This window comes from Plecotus auritus, assembly GCF_963455305.1.
Source record: "Plecotus auritus genome assembly, chromosome: 8".
NCBI lineage: Eukaryota > Metazoa > Chordata > Mammalia > Chiroptera > Vespertilionidae > Plecotus > Plecotus auritus.
Window position 1 is genome coordinate 1,846,676 of NC_137782.1, and position 22,939 is coordinate 1,869,614.

General features: G+C 56.9%; 1 pseudogene across 1 annotated transcript in view; it reads left to right on the plus strand.

Annotated features, from left to right (window-relative positions):
* Window positions 1–417: 417 nt before the first annotated feature.
* LOC308255874 (large ribosomal subunit protein uL14-like) overlaps window positions 418–22,939 on the plus strand; it is a 32,147-nt pseudogene continuing 9,625 nt past the window's right edge. Inside the window, exon 1 of the transcript in view lies at window positions 418–799. The product of the transcript in view is annotated as a large ribosomal subunit protein uL14-like (transcript). The remainder of the gene's footprint in view (window positions 800–22,939) is intronic.

Below are 22,939 nucleotides of genomic sequence, written 5' to 3' on the forward strand. Positions count from 1 at the left end.
GAATATGCTAATTGACTGCCCCGCCCTCAAAGATGGTGGCACCCACAGCCACAAGATGGCAGCGCCCAGTCCCCTCAGCCCCCCAGCCATCCAGGGCCAGCCCGAGGTGCAGGCAAGCCTGGGATGGTGGCTGCCCAGCCGCCCAGGGCCACCTGAGGCTCAGGTAACCAGGGCTACCCGAGGCTCAGGTAACCAGGGCCGGCTGACGCTTGCGCTGCCGGCAGCGGCAGCAGCAGAGGTGTGACGGGGCATCACCTTCCCCTGATCGCCAGGTTGCCTCCCACACCTGAGGGCTCCCAGACTATGAGAGGGGGCAGGCCGGGCTGAGGGACCCCCCTCCAGTGCGTGAATTTTCATGCACCGGGCCTCTAGTTAAACGATAAGATGTGTCATCGCGATCCCTCTCCGACGTCCAAGATGTCAAAGAGAGGATGTGGTGGGCCCTCCGGGCGAAATTCCGGATTTCCCTGGGTCTTCCCGTAGGAGCCAAAACTCTGTACATTATCTCTGTGAAGGGCATCAAGGGACGACGAAACAGACTTCCTGCTGCCGGTGTGGGCGGCATGGTGATGGCCACAGTCAGAAACGGCAAACCAGAGCTCGGAGAGGAGGTACATCCAGGGTGGCAACTCGACAAGCAAAGCCAGACCGGAGACAAGATGGCGCGTTTACTTATTTTGAAGATAATGCGAGGGTCATAGTAAACAATAAAGGGGAAGTGAAGGGTTCTGCCGTCACAGGACCAGGTGCAAAGGAGTGTGCAGGTTTGTGGCCCAGAATGGCACCCAGCGCTGGAGCAGTGCGTGATTCTCCGTGTGTTTGTAAAGGAAAAACCATTAAAAATTGGTGACATGAAAAGAAAAAAAAACACAGACACACAAAAGGAAACAAAGAAAAGGATGTGTCATCGCTTATTGAATCACTGCTCTGTTGATTTAAGGTTGCTTCTAACGTTTTCTGATTTCAAACAATAATAAACACCCTGAACCACCTCATAAACATATGCAAGCACTCCCCTTGGGGAGGTTTCTAATGTGAAACTCCTGGGCCCTACGATGTGCTCGTACTGAATATGGGAAGGTAGTGCCCAAGTCCGTCAAAAAGGCAGGAATACTTCAGAAGCTACCGGACCTTGGGGAGTAATCTGAAATGTTAGCCGTGGGAGGGTTCTTACAGCTGCCCAGTCAGAAACCGTTGGGTTTTAGAACATTTCCGAGGCTTACGGCATTGAAATGCGGGTCCAGGGTCATGCAGCCAGACTCCAGCCCAGGTTTCTTGGTTTGCCAGCTGGCAGTATACGATGCCCCTCGTATGGGGACAGAAATGAGACTTGAGTTCTGGAGTAATGCTTTCCAGCCAAAGAGCGATGTTTTGCAAATAATTAAAAGCACGTTTTCTTCCTTTTGGATCCTTCGGCCGCGTTGAGGGGCACCGGGGCCTGTGCTGTGACTCCCACATGCGGAGTGGAAATGCAACCACAGAGCAGTCCACCAGGAGTCTCTGTGGAGACACACGCTCTACGTGACACGGGCACGGGCCCTGCGTTCCTCACGCAGGATGCTAGGAAAGGATTGCTGCAGCTCCCGTCAGGCCCCACTAGTTTATGGAAAACAGTCCCATCGCCACAGGAGCCACTCCGGTGATCTACGGCGAGCAGCCCCTCCGACTCCAGGTCAAACAAAGACCATCCCCCCGCCCCCCGCCCCCCGCCCTCGTCTCTGCTCCGCGGGGCCTCCACCTCAGCTGGGAAGGCTCGGCCACTGCAGTGACTCGCCAGCTGGGCCAGACCAGGAACGGCACCCTCCCTGGCCACCTGGGGGGGGTGTGGGGCTCGCCGGGTCCCAGCTGTGGCGTTGGCCCGCCGGCCACCAGGGCCTCTCCAGTCGGGTGATCTGACTCCCCCACGCCAGGGTGATGCCTGTGCTGCTTTACAGCCCGGTGACCAGGCTCCAGGAGCAAGTGTCCGAGGCTCAGCTGCGAGCAAGGGCAGTGAGAGAGAGCAGGAGAGCCAAAAGGTGCCCAGGGTGGAGACGCTGCCAGAGGGATACTCAACTCCCAGCAGGACGGAGCAGGGCGGCACAGTGCACATACTCGGAACAGTGCACACGGAAGATGCAGGAACTGTAGCTGGGCTGGGAATGAGAGATGCTGGCGGCTGGCTCCTCCAAAGAAGAGACAGGAGCCCCAGGCGGGACCTGGGGGAGCCCTGGGCAGGAACTGGGGGAGCCCTGGGCGGGAACTGGGGGAGCCCCGGGCGGGAACTGGGGGAACCCTGGGCAGGAACTGGGGGAACCCTGGGCAGGAACTGGGGGAACCCTGGGCGGGAACTGGGGGAGCCCTGGGCGGGAACTGGGGGAGCCCTGGGCAGGAACTGGGGAGCCCTGGGCGGGAACTGGGGGAACCCTGGGCAGGAACTGGGGGAACCCTGGGCGGGAACTGGGGGAGCCCTGGGCAGGAACTGGGGGAACCCTGGGCAGGAACTGGGGGAACCCTGGGTGGGAACTGGGGGAGCCCTGGGCAGGAACTGGGGGAGCCCTGGGCAGGAACTGGGGAGCCCGGAACTGGGGAGCCCTGGGCGGAACTCGGGAGAGCGTTCTTGGCCTCACCCGCCTGGAGCCAGGCTTCCATCACACTGAGCTGATGGGACGCATGGGCTGAGGCTCAGATGCCACAGCTCCTCGTTCTGACAGACTTAGTAGGTTTTCTAGGATAAAGGTATCTCTATTGGCTGTGTGCCCTTGGGACCATTTCTGGAAACGCTGAATGGCTGTGTTTAAACCTCTTCCTGGATTGGCGCTGAGAAGATCAGTAGAGCTTCCCAGACTCCCACAGCAGATGCTTCTCCGAAATGCCTTCACAGGTGAGACGTGCCCAAGGCCAAGGCCAGGAGAGACCCTGAGGAGCAACTGAACCAAACCAGGAGGCTCAGGGGAACCTGAGGTCGGAAGCCACCAGGACTGACCTGCCGAGTGGCGGAGACTGGGCCCTGCTGCCCAAGCCGTGTGCCCACGGAGCTGTGCCAGCCCAAGTGGCAGCACCGTGTGCAGCAGAGGGCAGCTCCCTCTAATGCACACACCACCACCATGTGCTGGCACAGCCCCAGAGCCAGGGGAGCTGACGGGTATGTAGGATGAGTCAACCATCCGAGCAGCCTTCCGTCTCCGGCTGCTCCTGAGGACGCTGAGGGAGCCGTTGGAAAATTCCAGTGTGAGGGTCCCAGCTCGACCAATTAAATCAGGTTCCCTCGGGCAGAGCCCAGCCATCGGCGCTGTTAATAGTCCCTCCGGGGATTCTCATGAACAGTCAGGACTGAGCCGCTGGGCTGGAGCCTGGAGCCAGGGGAGCCGGCCTCTGTACCGAACACTCTGAGGATGTGAGCTGACGAGGGGCCAGTGCTGGCAGCCATGAGCGGCTCTCCGTAAACAGGGAGAAAACTCGGCAGAGCAAAGTTAGAGTCACTTCTTTCCTGGGAGAAAGCCCTAAAGTTATCCTATATAATAAAAGGCTAATATGCAAATCGACCAAACGGTGGGACGACCAGTCACTATGACGTGCACTGACCACCAGGGGGCAGACGCTCAATGCAGGAGCTGCCCCCTGGAGGTCAGTGGCCTCCCACAGGGGGAGCGCCACTCAGCCAGAAGCCGAGCTTATAGCTGGCGAGCGCAGTGGCGGTGGCGGGAGCGGGCCTAAGCTGGCAGTCAGACATCCCCCTGAGGGCTCCCAGACTGCGAGAGGGCACAGGCCGAGCTGAGGGACGCCCCCTCCAGTGCATGAGTTTTCACGCACCGGGCCTCTAGTTCCTAAATAATAAGAAAAGCAGACAGTGACCTTGTGAACATCGTGCCCACACCCCTGGCCACGAGTCCTCCACGATCCGACTCCCCCACACCAGGGTAATGTGTCCCCTGGTGCCCTGACGGTGTCTGCAGGGGCAGACAGACTTTGCCCGCTCCTTTGGCCACACTCTACTCCAGGCTGTTCCTGTCGTGGTAGGACCAGAGGCTGTCCTCACAGGAGCGTTAACTCCCCAGTTCAAGAGAATGCAGCACCTCCTCCCAGGGACAGGCTGTCCTGCTTCAACAAAAGGGACTCCACTTAGCTCCCGGAAGATTCCGCCCCAAATAGACTCACTCCTGTGCAGAAATAAGTCGCTAACTAACGGGTGATGAGAGAATTTACAGGATGTTGGAGGCGGGGGGGGGGGTTCTCCAGGTCAGTGGGGACCCTTCCTTCTCATCTTGGATGTCCAAGTCTGAGGGAGTTCTCTCTGCTCACACACATTCTGCTGCTTCTCCTCCTTTTCCCAGAGACCCAGGACTTGCCCAAAAGGAACCCCCAGGCCGTGAACGGGGAAGCCTGGTGCAGGGGGTCTCCTAAGCCAGGGAAGGCACGCACAGTGCTTCTGGGACGCGCTCACCTGCCCTTTCCTGCCTCGACTCTCAGTCATTGGCTCACAGCGCCCTTTCCTGGGCCCGGCCCCAGGCGGCCCCTCTGGAGTGGAAACAGGAGGAGGAATAGGAAGTTGTGCCACCTCGGAATCAACTTGGTGCAGTGGGAAGAGTTTGACTAAGACTGAGACTCGGGTTCAGATTCTAGCCTAACTCCTCCAAGCTACTGACCTTAACGAGTGACTCCATTCCTGCTCCCCACTTTAACATACACACATGCGCCACACACACACACACACACACACACACACGCTCCTTCCCAGGAAAGGAAGACGGACCAACCCTGGCCAGTGAGGGACACTCAGTTCAAAACAAGCACCGCAATTCAGGCACAAAGGCGTTGGGGGTTGCCTGCTGGGTCTCATGGAAAGCATGCTCCTCCCTTCACCGCACACAAGGAGGGGAGCGCCCCGGAGGCCCTGGTGTGGGGAGAGGCCGGGCCACACAGGCCCCGCTTGTTCAACGCAGAGAAAATGCCGGATGCCTGGGCCACGAGAGGAAGCCTCTCGTGCGGAATGTGGCACTTTTTAGACTCTTTAGAAAGACGTTCCTCGCAGCAGCCTTGGTCGGCGTCCTCTCTTATCTTGCCGAGCGCCTGGCACATGAGGACGCGCCCCCAGGAGTTGCAAAGCCGTCAGGAGGCCCGTGCGGATCTGAGAATAGCCTTCCGCCCATCCCCCTGCCGGACCCCCTGCATTTCCCATCTCCCCGGCCCTCCTGTTCCCTGCATTTTTAAAAACTTCTTTATACTTATTCTCGCGGTAGCCTGCCATGCCATAAAAGAATGGGGGAAATCTCATTAAAATTATATCAAAAGGGGAAAGATGGAGCAGCGCCTGAAGTTCCTGCAATCTCCACACAATATGCTAATCAACTGGAGTGCGCAGGTTAAATGGAGCCCACCCGAGGGCGAGCCTGATGATTGCCCCCCTGGGGGGGGGGACTGCTGCCTTCAGGGCCCCCAGCGGAGAGCCACATTGAAATGCAGCCCTGAAAGTCCCACCTGCGAGCACACTCCACCTCCCCTCTCCTTTCCCAGCCATTTCTCTTCCTGACCCGCACCCGGGCCTGAGGGGCGAGGAGAGCTACTGCTGTCACCCCACTTGGATAGCTAAGGCCGAGGAGGCCGGGCGGAAGTGGCCTGGTGAGTGACGGGAGCCAGCAGGGAGCTCCGTGTTGGTTACAATGGTCCCAGGCTGGGAAGATGTCACCCAGGCTTCCCCGTTCACGGCCCGGGGGTTCCTTTGGGGCAAGTCCTGGGTCTCTGGGAAAAGGAGGAGAAGCAGCAGAATGTGTGTGAGCAGCGAGAACTCCCTCAGGCCTGGACATCCAAGATGAGAAGGAAGGGTCCCCCAACATCCCGTAAATTCTCTCATCACCCGTTAGTTAGATGTCAGACGCTGGACCTACGAATGGTCCGGCCTCCCTTCTCCCTCGGCTTCTGGTGTGAATGTGTCACGAGCCTGTGGCAGGGAGCGCTGTGTCTGCCCAACACTGCAGCGAGGTCCTCAAGGCCCTGGGCCGGGAAGCAGGGGGCCGGGGCTCAGAGTGCCCGTGAGCTGCGGCAGGAAGCTGAGCAAGCACACTTCTCCTCAGGGGCACGCATTCCTCTCCAAGGTCACTCATGCCAGTGTGGGTCGGAGGTAGTTTCTCAGTCTAAGAGCAGTAAGCCGGCTGCAGCCCAGGGCTCTGAGCCTCTCTTCCCTGTGCGGACAGTAGGAAGGTTTGGAAAAACTTAGCCTTAAAGGGAGGCCCAGCCCCGGCTGGTGTGGCTCCGTGGACAGAGCGTCGGACTGTGGACTGAAGGGTCCTGGGTTCGATTCCGGTCCAGGGCACGGACCTGGGCTGCAGGCTCCTCCCTGGCTGGGGCCCTGGTCGGGGCACGTGCAGGAGGCAGCCCATCGATGTGTTTATCTCACATCAATGCTTCTCTCTGTCCTTCCCTCTCTCTTCCACGCTCTCTAAAATCAATGGGAAAATATCCTCGGGTGAGATTAACAACAAAAAAAAGAGGGCCAGACTCTAAACCAGCCGTGGGCAAACTACGGCCCGCGGGCCGGATCCGGCCCGTTCGGCTGTTCTATCCGGCCCGCGGAGCCAAAAGAGCGGAGGGTTCTCTTGCTCTCCCCTCCGCTCCTTTACTTTGAATTTATATTAGTTCACACAAACACTCCATCCATGCTTTTGTTCTGGCCCTCCGGTCCAGTTTAAGAACCCATTGTGGCCCTCGAGTCAAAAAGTTTGCCCACCCCTGGTCTAAATGCTGGAAATCACCACTTCAGCCTGTTTCTAGGCTGACCCTCCACTCAGACGCCATCGCTTCTCCTTCCCAGCCCCCGGGGGCCCGCTCTGTGCTTCACGAGAAAGCAAGCTACCGAGGGAGGGTACGCGCTGAGCGTTAGCGATGGGCGGCTCTACCTGCCGAGGTCGCACGCGTGCACTTCACATGGGCCTCGGAGACAACACGCTGCGATCCAGAGCGCACGTGGAGCCACCATTCCTCGGGCTGACCTCCCCCTGGGCTCAGGCCGGTGCAGCCCCCGCGACTGACCATCTCCCCGCGACCCTCCAGGGGCACCGAAACGCAATGGGTCCTGAATGCCCCCCCCCCCCCGGCCCCCCGCGTCTGTTCTCGACCTCACTCAGCGACAGCACTAACACTGTTTTTCCCAAAGCCAGAGGCTGGGAGCTGTTCCGGGCTCTGCACCCCCCGCCCCCCAGCGAGTCACTGGGCCTCTGTGGTAGCTCAGCCCTTCCCGGTCGTGTCCTGTGAGTACACTGCCACAAGGGAAGATACTTCCCCTGGTCAAATCCGTTTGGAAAATGCTGGGGCAGGTCTGGCGAAGCCTTTATTACAGGACTTGGCAGCTTTCTAAGTGGCCTCGCACTGCAAATAGATGTGTCCGTATGCACATGTCCCTCTCACCTGTCGTTTCCCATACTCCTTTGCCCAGGGAACCCCGTTTTCTTTGCAGAGCAGCCCGCAGGGCCTCTGTGTGGGAACCCGCTTTGAGAAGGGGCTGAGCTGTATGTGACACTGGCCTCCGTATCATGAACGGTCTCAGGCAGGACCTGCGGCGGGGGTGAGCGGTGTTAACCGGTGCACATACAGAAAAGCATGCGTGACGTGGAAGCCAGAGATGGGAAGGAAAGCATGGTCTTCCGACTACGCCGTGAGAAACAGCCGTGAGAACGTCACTGACATTCTGGGGCGCTTCGTCACGAGCAGCACTCGCCGTGGGAGTGGGCACAGGCTGGAGGGTGGGCGCTGGGCAGGCACCAGGGGCCCTCGGCGTGTGGTGAAGTGGAAGGCGGGAGAAGCGCCTGGGATTTTGCAGTTCGTTTTCCTGAAAATTATCAATTGATGTATTTTTTAACGCCTGCTGTCGTAAACACTATTTTTCCTTTATTTTATCTTTATTTGTTTTATGTCTCCCCTTTAGGCAAGCGCTGTCTTTACAATCTGAAAGAACACGAACGCAAGAAGAACCAAGACATTCCTTCCTTGAAAGGTAGAATTCTATGGGAGAACTTGTCTTGCCGATTATTATAATGTCCTGACAGCCATAGTCACTGTTAAAATGAGAGGGTGGCGCCCGAACATAGATGGACAGAGGAGTGAAATCGAATATAAATTCCACGGGTGGAATCAGGAGATGTGAAAGTGAGTGTGGGGTTACGGTGGCACGGAAGGAGTAGAGGAAGATAAACACAGTAAATTTTATCAAAATGGCAGACTACCTGTTTCCCAAATAAATATGCAAATGCTCCTCACTTACTGGTATTTTTATGCCACAATAAATTCCAGATGAATCAGAGATTATAAAGCTATCTCTGAAGCCAGGAAAATAATAGAAGAAAATGTAGATAATTATTTTTATAATCCTGGTTGGAAGGACGTCTCTTTAACCATATATACAAAGCCAGAAACAATAACATCAAAAGATTGTACATCCGACAACATACAAATTCTCTAAAGCAAAAATTATTGCAGGGTTAAAATACAAACAGTACGTAGAGCAAAAGGTTTGCAGCATCCATGACAAAGGGCTGTTATGTTCATACATGAAGTTCCCTTGCAAATCGCTGTGACCCATAGAATGTATAAGTCCAACTTCCTAAACAGAGTCTCAGTCAGACTCAAGTTAAAATCGAGATCACAGCTTTCAGCAGCAGGAGACGGAGAGAATGTTGAGAAAACAGATCGCTGCGCGAGCCTTGCGCAGTTCATGATGAAGATAAGGGGGAAACGGCAGGATATTTAACACTCAGGTGCCCGCATCTGAAGCTCAGATAAAGATAAGTAATGCAAGGTATTTACAACTCAAACTAAGAACATAAATATCATCCGAGTTGAAGTGGAGGTTCTTTCTTATCGTCTTTATGCTTAAGCACTGTCTTATCATTGCAAACTTGAACCCTGGGTCGGCCATTTTCAAGAAGTTCTCCTGTGAGGTTCTGGTTTATAAATGATATTTCATTTCATAACCTTGAGGTTAATAACTATGCTTATTTGCTTATTATAGGAAACTTTATTCACTGTTCGTTATATGAAAATGAATATGAATTAATTCAACAAGGTAATATTAAACCCACTGGCTTTTACTTTATTGACATTATTTTAAACTAGAGGCCCGGTGCACGACATTCATGCACTGGGGGGACCAGGCTGGGTGGGTGTTTCTCAGCCCAGCCTGCACCCTCTCCAATCTGGGACCCCTCAGGGGCAGTCAGACATCCCTTTCACAATCCGGGACTGCTGGCTCCTAACCACTCGCCTGCCTGGCTGTCTGATTGCCCCTAACCACTCTGCCTGCCAGCATGATAGCACCCTAACCACTCCCCTGCCAACCCGATCACCCCCAACTGCCCTCCCTGCAGGCCTGGTCCCCCCAACTGCCCTCCCCTGCAGGCCTGGTCACTCCCAACTGCCCTCCCCTGATGGCCATCTTGTGACAATGTGGGGGTGGCCATCTTGTGATGATGTGGGGAAGGCCATCTTGTGATGACGTGGGGGGTGGCCATCTTGTGGTGGCCATCTTGTGACGAAATGGGGTCGCCATCCTGTGATGACGTGGGGGTGACCATCTTGTGGTGGCCATCTTGTGACAGCGTGGGAGCAACCATCTTGTGACTACGTGGGGGTGGCCATCTTGTGACGATGTGGGGGCGGCCATCTTGTGAGGACATGGGGGCAGCCATCTTGTGATGTGAGGGCATGAGGGTCAATTTGCATATTACCTCTTTATTATATGGGATAATTCAAAGAGCAAAGAAGAAATGAAGGAAGGAAAGGAGGGAGAGAAGAAAAGGAAAAAAGGACATTTTTTTGGAGTTAGAAACCATCTCTTTTTCTCTTTACATAAATTAAGTGAAAAAGAATGGTAATTACCTCCAAAACGATGCAGAATTTCAGCTTTTTCCTCGGCGTGCTTTAATACAAAAATTGGCAAAGAACATGGTGGACAGCTACTGAAAACTAACATTGCGTAACAATGCACACTTCAATGCTTCCGATGACAAGAAGTCTGCGGCAGGAAATTCTAGGGGCTGATTGGGGCTCTCACCGAAATCAACCGGCTGAGTTCATATCTCTCTGGTTCTCTGGCAACAATCACCTCATCGAAAGAAATCCAAAGCAGCTGGGAAGCTACTCCAGCTGGGAAGCCCCTGCGGACCCCTAAAGGCTGGATCTCCCCGCCCCCCGCCCCCCTGTGCACACATCTCTCAGGCTTGTCACACTGGACCGCGACCCTCCGTGTGCACGACTGTCCCCTCCGCCAGGCGGGGTAGGGCTTCCGCTGGCTTCTTGCACCAAGCGCCTGGTGCGTGGAGGCCCTCAGCAATTGCTCTCTGAGTGAGTGAACCGCGCAGACACACCTTCCGCAGGTGGAAGGCATTGGGGGGACCCGTACACCTTTCCTCATCCCTTTCAGGGGTCCTCAAACTACAGCCCGCGGGCCACATGCGGCCCGCCGAGGACATGTATCCGGCCCGCCGGGTGCCGCTGCCTGTCCTGCTTAGCAGCCGAGTCGTCCCGGGGCCCGCAGTGCGCATAGGAATTGGTTCATAGTTTTTTTTTTAAACTATAGTCCGGCCCTCCAACGGTCTGAGGGACAGGGAACTGGCCCCCTGTTTAAAGAGTTTGAGGACCCCTGCGGATGCTGTCTAGGCCCTTGCAGCCAAGTGGGACGAAACGAAAGGGAGCTCCTCCGTGTCACACTAAGGGAATGCTGGCGCTCCAGAGCCAGGACCAAGGGGCCACTCCGGTCAGCAGCCCACACACCACGAGACCAGAGGGTCCGCGGAGACTCGGGCATTGCAGGCGGCCCAGTCCCCGGTGGCAGAGTGGAGCCCCAAGTTGCCTTCGTTGCCAGCACCACTCCCCCCCACCACATCCCAGAGAATGTGGGGAGCACGAGGGCCCTCCCTCCTTCTCCTTCATCGGGGCTCACAGGTCTACCGCTCCCCCCAAACGAGGTGCTCTTATTTTCATGCTCTCTTCCTTCCTCAGCAGCCCGGGGGGAACGTCTCCCCATCTCCATCACCGCCTCGCCTCCGCAGTGAGAGCTCGCTCGTGCTGGCTGGAACGCAGGTGGGGCTGGAACCGCACAGACGGGGCGGGACTGCCGGGCGAGGACAGCATGAGAGACATGGACGTGGGCCCGCTCACTTTCTCACCAGATGTCCGCTTCCAGCCGGTCTTTCCTTCCGACAGAGGAAGCGCCCGCCTCCTCCAGGGGCCCAGCCGGCGACATCTGTCCCTGAGCTGGCGGTGTCTCTGTCCCTGAGCTGGCCGTGTCTCTGTCCCTGAGCTGGCGGCGTCCCTGTCCCTGAGCTGGCGGTGTCTCTGTCCCTGAGCTGGCGGTGTCTCTGTCCCTGAGCTGGCCGCGTCCCTGTCCCTGAGCTGGCCGCGTCCCTGTCCCTGAGCTGGCCGCGTCTCTGTCCCTGAGCTGGCCGCGTCCCTGTCCCTGAGCTGGCCACGTCTCTGTCCCTGAGCTGGCCGCGTCTCTGTCCCTGAGCTGGCAGTGTCCCTGTCCCTGAGCTGGCCGCGTCCCTGTCCCTGAGCTGGCCGCGTCTCTGTCCCTGAGCTGGCCGCGTCCCTGTCCCTGAGCTGGCCACGTCTCTGTCCCTGAGCTGGCCGCGTCCCTGTCCCTGAGCTGGCTGCGTCCCTGTCCCTGAGCTGGCCGTGTCTCTGTCCCTGAGCTGGCGGCGTCTCTGTCCCTGAGCTGGCGGCATCTCTGTCCCTGAGCTGGTGGTATCTCTGTCCCTGAGCTGGCCGCGTCTCTGTCCCTGAGCTTGTGGTATCTCTGTCCCTGAGCTGGTGGCATCTCTGTCCCTGAGCTGGCCGCGTCTCTGTCCCTGAGCTGGCCGCGTCTCTGTCCCTGAGCTGGCCGCGTCTCTGTCCCTGAGCTGGCCGTGTCTCTGTCCCTGAGCTGGCGGCATCTCTGTCCCTGAGCTGGCGTTCCAGAAGCGGAGCTGGCGTTCCAGAAGCGGAGCTCTCCCGCACCCTGTCCCCAGGTAGCGTGGGCGCCGGCTCCCCCAGGCTCAGCCCATGAGCCCTTTTCTGGAGCAAATGTCCTGCCGCCCTCGTCTGGGGGTCACTTAATCCGGGAGAGTCTTTACTTACAGCCCCGTCCACCGGGGGGCTCTGGCCACAGCCAAGGCCTGTACGCCCAGGCGAACCTCGGTCTCCTGTCAGCGTTCAGCTCCAGACGGTGGGCCTGTGGGCGGCGGCCCCCCGGCTCAGTCTACCCCCTCCTCCTGGGTGGGCGCCTGGTGCAAGCAAGTCGCACCTGATCCTCAAGTCTCAGGTGTCAAGAAGCCAAGAGTCAAGGTCAGCGGATGCCAGTCCTTTCCCGAGACCCCCAGTCCTGCCCCCTGGGGCCATGGCGGGCGATGGCTCTCTGCCGTCTACTGGGAAAAGTCCACCTTTTCTACAACAAAAGGAAAAGGGGGAGGCTGTAGCTCCCACATTCTTGGAGCTATCTCTAAAACATCACCCCTCTGCGGGGGGCAGCGCTCTGCGGACAGGCCCATCTCCCCCGCTCAGCGGTCTGGGCCTGTGTGTGGTGTGGGGGCCAGCTGAGGAAGGGGGGTTCGGCCTGTCTTCCCAACGAGCCCGAGAAGTGTCCTTCCAGCCCCAACTCTCAGGAACTGAGCTGGAGCCCTTAAGGTTACTTCTTCCTTTTTTTCTAGAAAATGCTCCTGAATTTAATCTCTTCTTTGGCTCCCAGCAAGGCACCCTCCCTTTGCTTCCCGCCCACCACCACGCCTCCTCGCCTTCGTCCCTCTGCTGCTTTCCTGGCCCTGACCGGGGGTTAAGGAGTCTGTGGCACCCCCTGAGCCTTGGTTCCTGACAGTCCACCTGGCTGTCCAAGCGCCACCCCGAGCGTCCACTTCCTCTGCCCACCAGCTCCCTCCCGGCCACGGCCTGCACCCCACACCGGCTCTCCTCTCGTTTGCGGGACGATAACCCGCACTCTCTCAGGCCTGGAAATCCTGGTTCCCCTCGCCGCCGGCAGAGAAAATGCTCCGCAACTTGACCCTCATGAACTTTTCCTCTATTAACGCGGTGTCCACATTGATGGCACCTTCCTCCACGATGGCCTCGGCCCAGCCCCTTTGGAATGTGCCCTCTGTCCCCCGGGCGGAGCCACAGGAAGCCGCCAAGTGTGGGCTCTGCACCCCTTTCTGCCTTGGGCCCACTGGCTCCCCCGCGGCGGCCCTCAGGGGACACGGGAACCCTTTGCTCTGTGGGGGCCACTTTGGCTCAGGGATCCCTGCAAAGCTGTGCAAGTCTCTGATGATGGCACGGGGCCACCTGCCCCTGGGACGCAGGAAGCAGGACCAGAGCCCTCTGCGGCCCATCCCTGCGCCCCAGCTCTGCACACATCTCCCTCCCGCCACCCCTGGCCCAGGGACCCTCTTTCTCATGCAAGAGAAAGCCCTGTCTCCTCAACCCTCCCACCAAACCCACCTGTGCCCCAAATCCTCTCGGTGCCCCCCGAGGCCATGCCTCGGAAACCTCTGTGGCACCTGTCCTGCCCTCCCGTGGAGGGCTTACCTGGCCGGGGGCGGGGGGGCAGGAGAGGGGAGGGAGAGCAATGTCAGGGGAGAGAGAACCACCAGTGGGTGTTTTCAAACGCGTCAGTGTCACTGCTCTTACCTGACTTGGAACTGTCTTGTTCTTAAACCTCCAAAGACAGCAGTGACAGGCAGATGCGTCCCCTGCAGGCTTTTTCCTGCCTCCTCTGATCAGGAGCCTGTTCTCTGCTTAGCCCCAGCCTGGAAACATGTTCCACACCTCGGCCCATTTTTATAGCAGCCACCCCGGCCGGCCCGTTATTCCCGTCAGTGCCTCCTGCCTCCAGCCCCATCAGGGGCCTCCGGGCGGGCGGGGGCGAGGGACTGGGTGCTCTCAGTGCGGGCCTCCCGTGCCGATTTCTGTTTTGCCCAAGAGGCCTCCCCGCGTCCGCCGGCTGTTCCACACAGTCCAGGCCAGGCGTCCTCAAACTACGGCCCGCGGGCCACAGGCGGCCCGCCGAGGACATGGATCCGGCCCGCCGGGGGCCGCTGCCTGTCCTGCTTAGCAGCCGACGCGTCCCGGGCCCGCAGTGCGCCTAGGAATTTGTTCATAGTTTTTTTTTTAAACTATAGTCCGGCCCTCCCACGGTCTGAGGGACAGTGAACTGGCCCCCTGTTTAAAAAGTTTGGGGACCCCTGGTCCGGACGAACCCCTCCATCCCACACCACTGCCTGGCGCACGCCTTGGGGCGGGCGGTGTAAGTAGGGCCGTGAGGAAATAAAGTGAGTTTGCCTTTGCAGTACACGTTCTCCCCATTGTTTACGGGTTGAGGTAACCCGTGTCAGTGACCTTCCCCTTTGCCCTCCCGAGTCACGAGGGCAAGAGGAAGAAAAAGGAACGCAGAGCCTTTGCGGGTCCTGATGGGGTGGCTGCCTCCTCGGCATTGAGGGCTGGGACCTGCCTCCTCGCTGCAGCCCTCCTGACCTTGAAGATCGCGGGTCGAGGGCCACGTCTCTCCAGAGCCTGAGAGGGCCAGGCGGGCTGTGAGAGGCCCCGCTGGACACCGGTGCCCTGTGCGCCTGAAATCCCCAACAGCGAGGTGGCATCCTTAGCTGCCTTCCGAAAAAGCCTTAACGAGTCGCTAATAGAGTGGTTCTTGGGGGGGCTTGGGGCATGGCCCCTTCAAGGTCACTGTTAGAGAGTAGATTCGTGGCCGGCCTGCCATGGGGCCTCGCCTTCACTTTCTTCCATTATCAGCTTAGCTAACCATCCCCTAGGAAGGCTCAGAGAATCGGGCCCTGAAGCAGGGGGTGGGGGAGTTGGGGATTGTAAATAATCTCAAAAGCGGACCCTACGTGGCCGAAAGGACAGGGGTTGGCTATCCATTATTCGGCCACCTGACCATTCAAGTTCGCACGGGCTCCCAGAGAAAGCACAAAACAGAACCTTGCTTGGGAAGACAAACAGCATATCTGTCTTTAATTAAGTCCATTCTCACACCACGTGCTTCCACCCAAGTTCATGCAGACATCTTGGCAATTTCCTTAGCTGCTGTGAGGTCTGTACTAAAGAAGGGCTACATTGGGGAACCGGGGGGGTATATCACCAAAGAACAAACACAAAATTACAAATTTCTGACGGTCCTGGAAGGAGATTGTAGAACAAAGGTCTAGAGAAGATGAACACAGACACAGTTAAAGGGCAGCATTTGGAGATCCTCTAACTGCATGGTCCTTGGGAGTCAAAGCAGAGCCTGTTTAGGGTCCACAAGGCCTCTGAGGAGCCCAGAGGGCCACCAGCAAGTCAACCAAAATTAGGAAAAGAAATCAGACTTTAACGGTACACGGAAGACTAGTCATTAGCTCCTCCCCGTCCCTGGAGGCGGCCCTGGGTAGCTGCCTGACATTGCATAGTTCATGTTAAGGAAGAAGCAGAAGGTTGCACACGCGGCCTGCTCTGTAGCAGGTGCTCCTGGGCGGCTTGCCATCAGGAATCTCGCTCACGTGCAGATCGGCGACCATCCTCCCGCCCTCCACAGCGCCCCCTCCACGTGGCCCCGAGTTCCTCTCGGTGGCTCTGCGCACGATGGATGACAGCTTCCCTTGGCTTCCTGCCACGTTCCTGCCAACATGCACACCAATCACATGTGCACGGAGAGCTCAGTGAGCCCCGAGGCTTTCAGGAAGGCATCGCGTCGCTGCGAGCAAAGAACTCGATGCCACTGCCGCCCCAAGCTCGGGGACAGGCGACCCGCAGCACAGGCCGCCGTGACGCGCACAGTGACGCGGGAGGAGAGCCTTCTGAAATGCGCAATGCACTCTCATAACCATCTCCCTAGGTAGCAGTCAGATCCGGTTTTTAACACTTACGCTAATCTGGCCATTGACCCATTCACTGTGCTCGGCCTCCACTTGCCGACTACGTTAGAGCAACCGGTTGTTCAGTGAGAAACAGTTACAGCCGACAGGGTGGAAATGGCAGGTCATGGGGGACATTGCCCGCTGTTCACATACAGACAACACCCCAGTCTCTCAACCGGATTTGGTTTTACTTCGATGCCTTACACTTCCTTGGTCAGATCCAGATACTAACCCGCTCTGGTAGATTCTAGAACAGCCTTGGGCAAACTACAGCCCGCAGGCCAGATCCGGCTGTTCTATCCGGTTCTCTTGCTCTCCCCTCCGCTCCTTTACTTTGAATTTATATTAGTTCACACAAACACGCCATCCATGCTTTTGTTCCGGCCCTCCGGTCCAGTTTAAGAACCCATTGTGGCCCTCGAGTCAAAAAAGTTTGCCCACTCCTGTTCTAGAATCATATCTACAGCGTGGAGAATAGAAACAGCTCCACATTTTATCTCAGCTTGCTAATTACTACATTATTTATTAAGTGGGTTTTTAGCATTTTCATTTGGGTACAAAGTTCACATACCCAGGGCTTCCTGGGGCACAATCTTAGAGACCACCTTCAGCCTCTCAGGTTTCCTACGCCCCGGGGCAGAGGCCCTGTGATGGGCATTGGAGGGGGCATAGGGCGAACACGGTACAGCCAGAGCCACAGGCGCTCGGAAGGCATCTGGCTTCCGGGAGAGACCAGGCAGGTCCTGATGGCGGTGACTGGACAGGCCCTGCTGAGAGGAGGGAGAAGACGTCCCTCCACAGCGGAGCGCACGCGCCCTCCAGGTACGGCCTGGGCACTCGCTGAGCGGGACCTGCGCTGACAACGCCTGGGCGCAGGGCAGAGGGGTCACAGAGGGGTCACAGAGAGGGCACAGAGAGGTCACAGAGGGGTCACAGAGAGGGCACAGAGGGGGCACAGAGAGGGCACAGAGGGGGCACAGAGAGGGCACAGAGGGGGCACAGAGGGGTCACAGAGAGGGCACAGAGGGGGCACAGAGGGGTCACAGAGGGGTCACAGAGAGGGCACAGAGGGGGCACAGAGGGGGCACAGAGGGGTCACAGAGAGGGCACAGAGAGGGCACAGAGGGGGCACAGAGGGGTCACAGAGGGGTCACAGAGAGGGCACAGAGAGGTCACAGAGAGGGCACAGAGAGGGCACAGAGAGGGCACAGAGGGGTCACAAAGGGGGCACAGAGGGGTCACAGAGAGGGCACAGAGCGGTCACAGAGAGGGCACAGAGAGGGCACAGAGGGGTCACAAAGGGGTCACAGAGAAGGCACAGAGAGGGCACAGAGGGGTCACAGAGAGGGCACAGAGAGGGCACAGAGGGGTCACAGAGAGGGCACAGAGGGGTCACAGAGAGGGCACAGAGAGGGCACAGAGGGGTCACAAAGGGGTCACAGAGAAGGCACAGAGAGGGCACAGAGGGGTCACAGAGAGGGCACAGAGGGGTCACAGAGAGGTCACAGAGAGGGCACAGAGGGGTCACAGAGAGGGCACAGAGGGGGCACAGAGAGGGCACAGAGGGGTCACAGAGAAGGCACAGAGAGGGCACAAGGGCGGGGGTTGGGGGAGGGAGGAGCAGGAGGCAGCAGGTCAATGATTCTCTCTCTGTCGGCCTGCAGACTAAAGGGTCCCGGTTCAATTCCGGCCAAGGGCACATGCCCGGGTTGCGGGCTGGAGCCCCAGTAGGGAGCATGTAGGAGGCAGCCGATCCATGATTCTCTCTCATCATTGACGTTTCTCTCTCTCTCCCCCTCTCCCTTCCTCGCTGAAATCAATACAAATATTTTTTTTAAGAAAGAAATAGGGCTCTGATGGGCTATGGGAGGAACGGCTGCATGGCGGCCACGGCGAGGGCCGTCTCAGACCACAGAGATCTGGAAACATGTCTCTGTTTGAGGGAAGGAGCCAGCGAGAGGACAAATGGAAGACACAGAGAAAGAAACAGAAACCAGCTGCTGCGGTGAGCACGCGCCATCTAAGAAGACTTCCTAAGAAGCGATCCTAAGTCCCCCCCCCCAAGGCCAGGCACCCCATCATCAGGCTGGGGGAGGAGGCGCAGGACACAAACAGCAGAAACGCCAGTCAGGGCCAGGAGTGTAAGAAGCGACGCAGGCTGTCCCGCGTGTCAGGACGTCCCACCCAGGCGGCCTGGAGGACGGCCCAGGGCGGGGTCCCGGACACCCCTGTCTCGGTGCCACGCCCTGCAGAGGCTGCCCACCAGCACTGCGCGCCCCCCGAGGTGCCCCTCAGCCCCCTCCCGGCCGGGGGTTCGATGAGGTCCCGGGAAGAGGGAGGAAGGATGGGGAGACACCCGAAAAGCAACGGACGGTCAGCTGCCCTCCGCGGCCAAAGCGGTGTGATTCCTGCTGGCACTGCGCGTGGTGGGGAGAGGAGATGCCTCAGGCCGAGCAAGCAGCCCTTAGTCTACAGGGGTGGGCAAACTTTGTGACTCGAGGGCCACCATGGGTTCTTCAACTGGACCGGAGGGCCGGAACCAAAGCATGGATGGAGTGTTGGTGTGAACCAATACAAATTCAAAGTAAAGGAGCGGAGGGGAGAGCAAGAGAACCGGATAAAACAGCCGGATCCGGCCCGCGGGCCGCAGTTTGCCCACGGCTGCCTTAGCACATGATGCAGTGACTCCCAGTGACTTTCTCAAAGCACACCCCTGGGTATTTCCTGAGAGACCGGTCTCTCCGCAGAAGTACGTGCACCGTTAAGTTTCTAGGGTGAGCTGCTTTGAGGAGAGCGCCGGCCCCTCACTGCTCCCCTGTACCCTATCTGATAAAAGAGTAACACGCAGACCCAGAACATCCCCAGTCGCCACCACTTTGCCCAGGGCGTCTCCCCAAGGGCACCCCTCAAGGTCATCCCGAGAAAGAGCCGCTGGAAGACTCTGCAGAGCGGGCTGGGGCTCTCCAATCACCCCCGGGCCTCTGGAAGGTGAACCCGATCCGGAAACAGGCGTTTAGGACCAGCGGGGGCCCAGGCGGCTCCCAGCGCAGCCGGGCGAGGGGCGTGCTCAGCCCGCCGTGCAATGACAATGGGTTCACCGAGCAACTGAAGGCCGCGCTGGGGAGCGGGGAGCGCGCTTCCGCCCGTTGGACCTGTTCGGAAGGTCAGCCGGGGTGTCCCGGAGGGAGCCGAGCAGAGAGGAGGAAACGGGGGACGTGCCCCCATCTGAGCGGACGGTCCCTGTTACAGAACTAAGTCAGAAAAGAAGGAGATGTTTCCAGCTGGCCGCTGTGCCGTGTGCGTTACGTTGATGTATGGAAGCGGGTCCGTATTTGTCGAGGCCTCCTGCTCGGTCTCCACTCTCAGGACACGGGGCTGTGCCGTTGAACCCAAAATACTGCAGGGGCAGCATCAGCTCCTCGGAGGTCTCCTCCCTGGACCCCCTCTGCCCCCACAGAACACAGATGAACACGGACACAACCAGAAACCCCCACAGCTCTTCTGCACGAGAGTCTGGGGGGGAAGGACATGGGTGGAATGAACCATAACGCTGCATCGCGTTGTTATTTTACCAGCCCCAAAACGCTGCTTTTAAAGAATGTTTACGTCCATTGACCTATGGAAAGAGAACCCTGCACGGGTTGTTAATTCCGTGTGTGCCTTTTGCAGGAAGATTCCCTGGGCTCGCCGAGCGCGGGTCCTGCACACACGTCCACACAACCCAGCCTGCATGAGCTCCTTTGCAAATGGTACTGTCTCTGTTAAAGGGAATGCCTGCAGCGAGAGTAAGCCTATGCTTTATATACCGTTTCTGAGCGATCCTGCCCTCCCAGTTCCCATCACTGTCTCCAATAACACTTTCCCTGCTCACAGAATGAACACTTGTCCATCATGGAAAGTTTAGAAAGTAAAGGAAGGCATGAAGAAGCAGATAGAAATGATGCCTAAGCCCCTACCCAGAAACAAACATTCTTTTTTTGGTGCATATACTTCTAATTTGGTTTTCTATGCATAAATACGCTTTTTTCCTCCAAAATGGTATTATGCTATGTATTCTTACTTTTTGAGTATACAACATTATAATTTGACTAGAGGCCTGGTGCATGAAATTGGTGCACGGGGGGGAGGGGGGAGACCTCAGCCCAGCCTGCACCCTCTCCAATCTGGGACCCCTCGAGGGATGTCCAACCAGCACTGCACGTTTAAACGGACAGTCGGACATCCCTCTCACAATCCAGGACTGCTGGCTCCCAACTGCTCGCCTGCCTGCCTTCCTGATTGCCCCTAACCACTTCTGCCTGCCAGCCTGATCACCCCCTAACCACTCCCCTCCCAGCCTGATTGATGCCTAACTGCTCCCCTGCCAGCCTGTTTGCCTCCAACTGCCCTCCCCCGCAGGCCTGGGTCCTCCCCAACTGCCCTTCCCTGCAGGCCCGGTCACCCCCAACTTCCCTCCTCTGCAAGCCTGGTCGCCCCTAACTGCCCTTCCCTGCAGGCCTGGTCCCTCCCAACTGCCCTCCCCTGCTGGCCATCTTGTGGCAACCATCTTGTGTCCACATGGGGGCAGGACCTTTGACCACATGGGGGCAGCCATCTTGTGTGTTGGAGTGATGGTCAATCTGCATATTACTCCTTTATTAGATAGGATACCTGTCTTATAATATACTAGAGGCCCGATGCACGAGATTCATCCACTGGGGGGGAGGGGGTTCCCCCTCAGCCTGGCCTACACCCTCTTGCAGTCCAGGACCCCTCGGGGGATGTCCACCTGCCGGCTTAGGCCCGATCCCTCTCACAGTCCGGGGCTCTCACAGTCTGGGACCCCTATCTCCTTACCGCCTGCCTGCTGTGGAGGTGGGAGAGGCTGCCGTCACCACCACAGCACTCACCAGCCGTGAGCCTGGCTTCTGGCTGAGCGGCGCTCCCCCTGTGGGAGCGCACTGACCACCAGGGGGCAGCTCCTGCATTGAGCATCTGCCCCCTGGTGGTCAGTGCGTGTCATAGTGACTGGTCATTCTGCCATTTGATCGATTTGCATATTAGCCTTTTATTATATAGGATTATAAACACCTTTTTATCACTTACTATATTACACATTTTCTAGATCATTAAATATTCTTCCCAGCATAACTTTAAAAAGATACAGATTATGCTATGCAATGCACATTATTCAACCACCTCCTATTGTTGGGTGTTTAAGTTGTTGCTAATATTTTGTTATCATTAGCCAGATTGTGTTGAACATCCTTTTATCCTCGCTTAAATCCAGAATTATTTCCTTAGGGTAAAATCTTGTAAATTGAGTTGCTGAGTCATTGGGATTAGGCCATTATTAAGGCTTTCCATATTTTGTAAAATTGCTTTTCAGAAAGATGATACCAATTTACATCCCTACCACCATCAAAGCGCATTTCCCCCATTTTCCAACACGAGGTTTCCCATCACTTTGACCTCCTGCTTCTTGGATGAACTTGTTCTGACCATGGTCTTTGAACCAGTAGGGGAACTGCAGATGAGAGTCTTTCATAGAAACCGGCCGTCCACACGTCCAGTCTGATCACGGAACCCTGTGCTAACGCGTCTCCCAGACCCTTGTTCTCTGTGGCTAATCTGTTCCTTCCCATCCACACAAAATGTTTCTGATCAGCTCTCTAAATGCTCTTCAGGGAAAACAAAGGCCATTTCGAGCAGTTAGGGATGGAAATTCCAAGTAGGGTTCTACGAAGCGGCGGCATTTTGAGTTGTGAAACTCGGTTGAGGGACGGCTCTCGGCAATGACGGAGACGCGAACAGAAGATCTAAAGGGGAAACAGCTCAGGTTCCTGAATGCACCTCCGAGACTGAAAGCCGGGAAAGAGCAGGAGCGAGTGGAACACCCTGGCCGGTGTGGCTCAGTGGACAGGGTGTCGGCTTGTGGAATGAAGGGTCCTGGTCAGGACACATGCCTGGGGTGCGGGCTCGGTCTCCAGTGAGGGCGTGCAGGAGGCAGCCGACCAATGATTCCCTCTCATCACTGATGTTTCCATCTCTCTCCCTCTCCCTTGCTCTCTGAAATCAAGACAAATATATATATACATACATATACATGTATGTATATATGTATGTGTATCAGGGTAAATAGACAGCAGACTACTTGGGTTCCAAGAGATAAGACTGATGCAATCCAGTGTAGCACTAAATATCCCAGCCACATGGTTATAAGGATAGGGCTTGGAAGAGAGCTTATGGAAATGTGTGCGGAGGGAGGGAGGGAGGGAGGAAGGGAGGGAGGGAGGGAGGGGGGGAAGGAGGGAAATACAGGCTGTGTGGGCCATGGCAGGGGGCTTGTTCTATGTAATGAACAGCTCTCTCCCTAAAGAGTCCCCCGAAGCCGGGTCCGAGCCTGGCGGGTCTAGAAAATGAGATGCACTGAACGTAACTGCTTTACTGGCGATGCTAGTACAGACGAAGACATGATCTCCGCCCAATTTCTCACCTGAAACAGTTGGCCTTGGATAATGAGTAGAAAAGGTACCGTCTAGAAATGTCTGGCAGAGGACCCGTTGTTCGTGTGGAGGCTGCCACCTGGCCTCCGTGTCGACCGGAGGAGGAAATGAGCCCCGGAATGCCTCCGAAAGGCTGCTCGCTGGACCAATCTTTAGTTTATGGATTTGCTAGCTCCCTGGGAAAGGAGTTGTGTGTCAATACGTGGCTTTAGTTAGGACGTGAAGGTCCGAGAAGAAACGGCGAGGGTGTGCTGGCATCCGCTGGGTGCATCGAGGTTTATAGAAAATAAAATCAAGAGCTTCTGGGAGAAATTGATGTCCGGTCAGGACACAAGAGCATCAAACAACATGAACTGTACGATCAACAAACTTGGGGATCCACTGGGCAGTGCCCTCCCTTTCTTCTGCCTTTTTATCTGCGCAAAATAAAACACAGCAGCAATAAACTGGAACTTTTAAGAAAAGCTAATCTAAAAACAGTGAGCGGAATGAATAATTTAAAACGCTAGGATCCAGCAAAGTATGACTTTGTAACTTAAGACTTTATGCTTAATTATAATGATCAATTACGGAAATCTGCATATGAAAATTAAAAATAGGGAATCCTAAGTGATA